The sequence below is a fragment of the Gavialis gangeticus genome, unplaced genomic scaffold (genome assembly GCF_001723915.1).
Source record: "Gavialis gangeticus isolate Ggan-Ray unplaced genomic scaffold, GavGan_comp1, whole genome shotgun sequence".
Lineage (NCBI taxonomy): Eukaryota > Metazoa > Chordata > Crocodylia > Gavialidae > Gavialis > Gavialis gangeticus.
Window position 1 is genome coordinate 4,486,304 of NW_017729012.1, and position 6,590 is coordinate 4,492,893.

The window sequence follows — 6,590 nt, forward strand, 5'->3', positions numbered from 1 at the left end:
GGAGGGCTGCTAGATCTGCCCAAGAGAGCGAGTGGGTGTCTGTGTCAAAATGTAAATTTTTATACCGACTCAGAAATAAAAATAAGATTGTGTGTTCGCCTCCCAGCTACTGAAATCAAATCGCTGCCAAAGCCAGAGTTGTAAAATAAGCAAAAATTTCCCTTCCCTGTCAAATTAGCTCCCTGATAAAGAAAACAAGTGATATAAATGTGATTTACTTCCTTTCCCCCCCTGTCATAAACATTTATGGCTGAGAGGTAACAATGCCTTTTAAAAGGCAGTCACAGCTCTTTGATGGGCTTTTTTTCTTTTGCAGCACAACCTGTGTTGCAGTTGGGTTTGATAGATTTGCAAAGGGAAAAAAAGTCAAGCTGCATTTTGCTGATAGGCGTGGGACTTGTTTACAGAAGGGCAAGCGTGTACTTATACATACAGACATCATCATTGTATATGTATTCCAGGGGCACGCACATGCGAGGTACGCACGCACGCATCATTGCATCTATAGGTAGCATACACTGATTGGGTAGGGAATATCCAGATTATAACACGAGGTGCGTGAAAATCGAAGGTGCGTATGCCATACTACCTGCCAACTGATCTATATCTCTGGGTCTTATTGGAATCTCCCCAACAGCCCAGACAGCTTCAAGCCGCTGCTAAAAAACAAAAGCAAAACTCCAGAGAAGGATTTCTCATGCTTTCTTCACCAGCCCGAGACCCAGGCGTACCAAAACAGCCTCTCGCATGGCATTTTGCTGCTTTCATGTCCGACTCCCCTACCACCAAGTCGCAGGATTTCTACCATCTTGTTCACATTGCCCTTTTCTCTGAAATTGCCCAAGTTGCTTTTAAACACAGTGCACCAGGCCTGGCTGATCCTGCCAGGGCAATGCTCAGACGCTGCAGACACTTAGCTTAGTTCCTTTTTAACAAGCGATTTGCCCTTGGCAGTGCATTCATTCCCAAAGCAGTCCACGCTCGGCCATCTCTGTCAGACCACAAGCGCTGCCCCGTCAATGCCCTGTGTACACCATACCCACTCCATGCTTAATAAAACCCAGTAGAGCTGCTTGAAAGGAGAAAGGTAAGATGCGGGGTACATAAGGAGGCTGCACAGGCCGGTGGAAAGTTTATAGATCTGAGAGTTAAAAGTCTACACCCGGACAGTCTAGTCTGGACAAATGATGTGACCCGCCCCCACAGGCAGGTCAACCTCTGTAAAATGGGAATAATGATGTGGATGGCAAGTGAAGAGTGCCAAGCACTGCTTTACAGATAAAAAGAAGGGTTCACAAGCAGGGAAAATTTCCAAACCTCCTTTGTTTTGCCTGACGGGGCGAGGGTCCTGACCTCTCTGATGCAGAGTCCAGGTGGAAAACCTCCTTTTCCTCTTCCTAAGGCAACATAAGAGCTCTGCCCCATCACCCTGAACTCACCCTAGAGCTATTGCTTCCACGTGTCCGCGAGTCGCCGGCCCATTCTGGACCTCGGACACTGCCGCAAGGGATAATGGCAGACACCCGCGTGCTTTGGAGGGTTTCATAGAGGAGCTTTCCGGTGCAGGTTTGCTGAAAGCCGTGCAAGCTCACCAGACCGAGCCCTTTGCTCTTCCAGCTGTTTCTGAACGAGGCAGGTTCCACGGCCCCCTGCCACGGTGGCATTGAAGGCTGAACTCTGAACAGTTTGGGGACAAGGCTCTCGCTCCACTTTGCAGCCCCAGGCTCTGATTGGAAACAGCCCAAGATCAGGGGTGGGCAAGAGCAACACAGCTGCTCTGCTCCAGGCAGTACAGGCTTTTCCCCTGCCCTCGCTCGTGCAGCATCTGAATGCCATCCAGGGGCACAGTAAGTGGTGTGACTAGCAGCTGCCACAAGCTTCGCCTCTCTCTTCCCCCAAGACACCTGCCAGCATGCACCATTTTTCGTGATGCTGCTTGAGCTTCAGTGGCACGTGCTCACATCAGCTAGTCCGTAGCCTGCCTTCACCTATGCTGAGATCCATCAGGAAAGCCTCTGGGCAAAGCTGCTGTACAGCTCACCCTCTGTCCTAGCTACAAAGGGCCGAGGAGATCACCTGGATGATTTTATCTTTTGGAAATAGAAGGCCAGGTCTCACCACACCTCCAGGCTCTGGAGTGATGCCTCTGTCCATGATTTTGATGTAGCTGAAACTCTGTGACCACCTTTGGCAGAAACCTGGGGTCTTCTCTTGTCCAGAAAGCTTCAGCCCCAGGATCGCTTGAATCCATCCACCTTTGTGCTGAGGCAACAACAATCTTCACTGGCAAATGCAGCAGGGAACAACACCTTAGGCTCCAGCAGTGAGCTCACAGGTACTACAAGGACGTAGAGATCTGCAGACATCGGGTCCTTAGCTCGCCCCTTCAGCGCATCGCGCACCTCATCAGGAACCACGTGTGCAGCACATTCTTTTTCGGAGGTGAAGATCTCCTAAAGGAGCTCTTTATGGATCAAATGTCCCATGCTTTTTACGTTGTTGGATGGTATTTTCTTGTTGGATTTTGATGCTGAAGGTCTGTGTGATACTGGGCCCACATTAGTGCCCATGGGTTCACTGGAGGCATGCCCAAAGGAGCCCTGGGCTCCTTTGGGCATGGTCCATCAATCCAACAAGTGGTAATCACATCTGTGGCCATGTGGCTTCAGTGAATGAAGGATCTGCAGAGGTAGCATCTTCCATGATGCCAGATCCTCCGAGGCAGCAGAGGTCTTCAGCGTGTCCAGGGTTCACTGGACCACCCTGTCACTTGAAGGGTGATATTTGAAGACCGGACACTCCCGTTCCAAATTTTGTGCGCGTTATTTATTTCAAATAAGGTTCCCAAATGGTTGGCGAGAAGAACTCACTCTAACGATTGACCCCCACAAAGTTAAAGGAATTCAGAGCTGACTGCAATCTGCAGCCGAGAGGAAGAAGCTGCCTGCGGAGCCATGTGGCACTTCAGGTAAATACCAGAACGGCAGATGTGTGCATCACCCTTTAGGCCCTCGGTGGGAAGCTGATGGAGTACCCAGGCACAGCCTGCTGCGAGGGCACCACTGACCGTCACTGCCCCCAGGCTCAAATTCATGAGAGGCAGGCACCCCCTCAGCAGGACGTGCATCTGGAAGGAGACCACGTTTAACGGGGAGCAGACGCCAGTGGGGTTTGGGTTGGTTTCAGCTGATCAAACAGGCTGGAGCAGCACGCTGAGCTTTTCTCCTTCTCTCGAGACATGCTAAGGTAATGCTGGAATCTGAAAGACGCTCAAGCGAGCTATGAAAGGCATAAAACCGAGGGCTACCAGCTAGTCTAAGCGAGTACAAACTCCATGGTCAAGTACAGAAGCCTACAGGTTTAGCAAATTTCTTTTCAATTCTGTCACATTTTTTGCTCCTGTGCAATGTTATTGCTCTTTAGGGAAACTGGAGCATTTGTGAGCCTGATCTAACATCTCTGCAAACCTCACTTCCAAGTTCTCACAGCAGAAAACCCATACCATGCCATAACAGAAATGCTGCTCTTATATACAATATAGCAGCAACTCCTCCTCCTACATTCATGGCAGGGAGATGGGAGCCCTAACTTCTCAAATTTCAGAGCTGGTTTTTACTGAGTCCAGCTCTGTAAGGGAAGGTTCACCACTTGCCTCAGTCTGTATAGTGTGGGGGGTGCAATCTGCAGCACGCGTGCCACAAGCAGCCTCCACGCATGGCACCCAGCAGATTGGGGAGAGGACAGGCGGCACAGTGGCGGACAGGGCAGGAAGCAGAAAGCGGAGCAGCAGATCAGGAAGGGGAGCGAAGGGAAGGGAGCAGAATGCAACGCAGACCTAGCCGAGCAACAGATCGGGCAGAGAAAGGGGATCAGAGTGGCACGTGAAGGGGGTCCTAATTTGTGACACGCGTGCCAAAAAGGTTGGCCCTCGCTGCTCTGAAGCCTGCTTTTCTGCAGACTTTCTCCTACCCCAAGTTAAGGAGCACAAGAAATGATTGTAAATTGTGTTAACCAGATTACATATCTTCTACGGCACTGGCTTATTAAGCTGCGACACACACAAGCACCCTCTGCTGTTTGAATGAAGATATATCCCCTATCAGACGTCTCAAGGTTTGGTAGCATACCAGCCAGTATTTATTAATTATGAGCTTAAGCATCTCCTTTCATGGATATTTTCAAGGGCCTCATTATTATTAATAAAGAATAATAAAATAGAGTGTGTTTTTAAAGCTCATTTGCTCTACAGCATATTGATTACAGAAGACTCTGTGCAGAGAGGAACTGCAAGCATTACAAATGCCACCCCCTATACTGTGCTTGCTTAGCAGCTGTAATTTGGCCTGATTATTTCCCCAAGGACCTTTGACTTTTTAGATAAACTTGCAATTGAAAGTTTCCTGAATAAATGCAGGCCCACAAATCTGAAGAAAATAAAGGGCCAGCTTCCGCCAACAGCCCAACCAGCTCTTTGAATTTAAAAGGTCAGGAAAGAGAATACACCTCCAAGAACACCCAGCGATTACACGGGCAGACTGCCAGGTGTGATTCACCTATGGCACTCAGAGCAAGCATATTAAAGGGGCAAACAGGCATTTTTATCAGCAAATACAGCATCTCCAACTGCAGTTGTGGCAGAACGAAGGGCTATTATAAAATCTCATACTTTGAGGAGTAGTACCGCGAGGGAGGAAGGAGGACGATTTACATTCACATGAGCCTTTTGTCTGCACTTAACTTTTTTGCTACTTACCTGGTGCCTAATGAAAATGGACTGAAAACGCACAACCCAGAGCCCCGCTAGCACTAGAGAGAGCAGGGACACACACAGTACTGCAGGCACACATGCTCGCACAGTCAAACGATCAAGCAAATGGCAACAGGATATAGCAACTTGCAACTCTGCTGTATGGCTGATACCGGACCAGAGGAGTACACCACTGGTGTCCTGCCTCAACAAGGGTTACACACACTGCTGCAGGAAGGGTGGAGGTCCCAACGTGCCTCGCTCCCCCAAATGTTGGCTTTAACGCTCGCCACCTGGAGCAGCCACAGTTCTGACTGGTTTTGATGTGGGCCGTAGGCGGTCAGCACCTCTCGTGATCACACCAGTGCCTCCAAGGTCAGATTTGGGTTTTGCAGTTAATTAAATATCAGTTCATTGCAACCCAAGTTACAAGATCAGGGTCTGCACAACACAGCGGGTCATTTGGCGGCGACCAACATGTCATTGCAACTGGGTACTTCCAAACCACTGAGCCTCTCAGCCAGTTTCCCAGCTCTGTGGCCACATGAAGGTAGCTCTAATGAAAGAAGATGCTGGCAGTTCTGCAGCCTGAAATGCTCCATTTCTCCAACAAACAGGCACAGCCCGAGCACTGGCAAGGCAAGATTACCTCGTGCTGCCCTGGGTTTATCGTCGTACCAAGCCCTGCCATTCATCCTGGTGCTTTTCTAGGCAATCGACTTCAGTGAGTAAACCCCGAATCCCCATATGGATGGGATACCAGATTGGCAACAGACACCAGATTGGCAATGCAAAAAATACTGGTGTGTTCAATCATTTGTAAATATATCAGCACACGAGGAATTGTAGCAGCCTTCCGATTTAAAGAATATATAATGTAAGTTTTTGCTTGGTCACAAGGTGATGTCAAGTCCTGTATATAAAGAGATGCTTGAAATACATTAGCTATCAGCAAAGGGCACGGATACTTGACTTCGTGTTTAAATCAGTAAAAGGCTGATTTCTCTACTATTTACCTCTAGTGCAGTGAGCTGTAATTAGCAGCAGCTAAGGATCCAGGAGGGTCAAGTCTGGTGTCCGATACTCGATTCGGCTTCTTGTTAATTCCTTGTCTGCAGGGGGAATATAAAGAAAATTAAAGTTTCTTTTCAGTGCGTGTGAAAAAAACCTTCCTCCTCAACGCTATTTGTTTTTGCTGTCTCTCGAAAAGGAAATGTTTAGTCAAAGAGAAAAAAGAAAAACCTTTTGTACAAAGGGCCCTCGCTTTGTTTTCCTTTATGGTAACATCAGCTGTGCCAGGCAGTGACCATTTGATAGGCTGCCATGCGTCTGCTTGCTTACAAATGCTTTGCCTCGCTGTCAGCTGAGCACGCCCATGAAAAAGGCTGGCCTTGAGACTTCTCCCAATTAAAAAATGACGCAGATCTTTTTGAGCACATAGTTGCATTACAAATTTTTTAAAAAGGATGCAGCGATGGACACACCTTATTAACCATCTGCTGCCCACATCACCAACCATATGTACTGCTTTCCTGGAAAGCCGAGCTGCATCGTTCACTTATACAAGGGGGCCGTGGGACTGAAATGCACGCAAGCTGGGCTTTGACATGTCAGCACATCTCCAGAACAGGCCAAACTCAGGCCCTGCATCTGCACTAACAAGAGCCACACAGCATGTGCTTGAATAAGAAGGGCCCTTCTCTAGCTCATAAAATGAGGCATAGCTCCGTCTCATCCCTAATTTTGCTTTTCTTGTTATGCAAAGCCAATTGTAGCCACCCTTCATTGTGCCCATCTCCAGTAAGATCCGCACAGTCCCAGTCTGACCCCATTAGATTGCCGG

At 48.5% G+C, this 6,590-nt stretch overlaps 1 long non-coding RNA gene across 1 annotated transcript in view; it reads right to left on the reverse strand.

Annotated features, from left to right (window-relative positions):
* LOC109293243 overlaps positions 1–6,208 on the reverse strand; it is a 36,016-nt gene extending 29,808 nt beyond the window's left edge. Inside the window, exon 1 of the long non-coding RNA XR_002096272.1 lies at positions 5,764–6,208. This is a non-coding gene — a long non-coding RNA (uncharacterized LOC109293243). The remainder of the gene's footprint in view (positions 1–5,763) is intronic.
* Between the last annotated feature and the right edge of the window lie 382 nt (positions 6,209–6,590).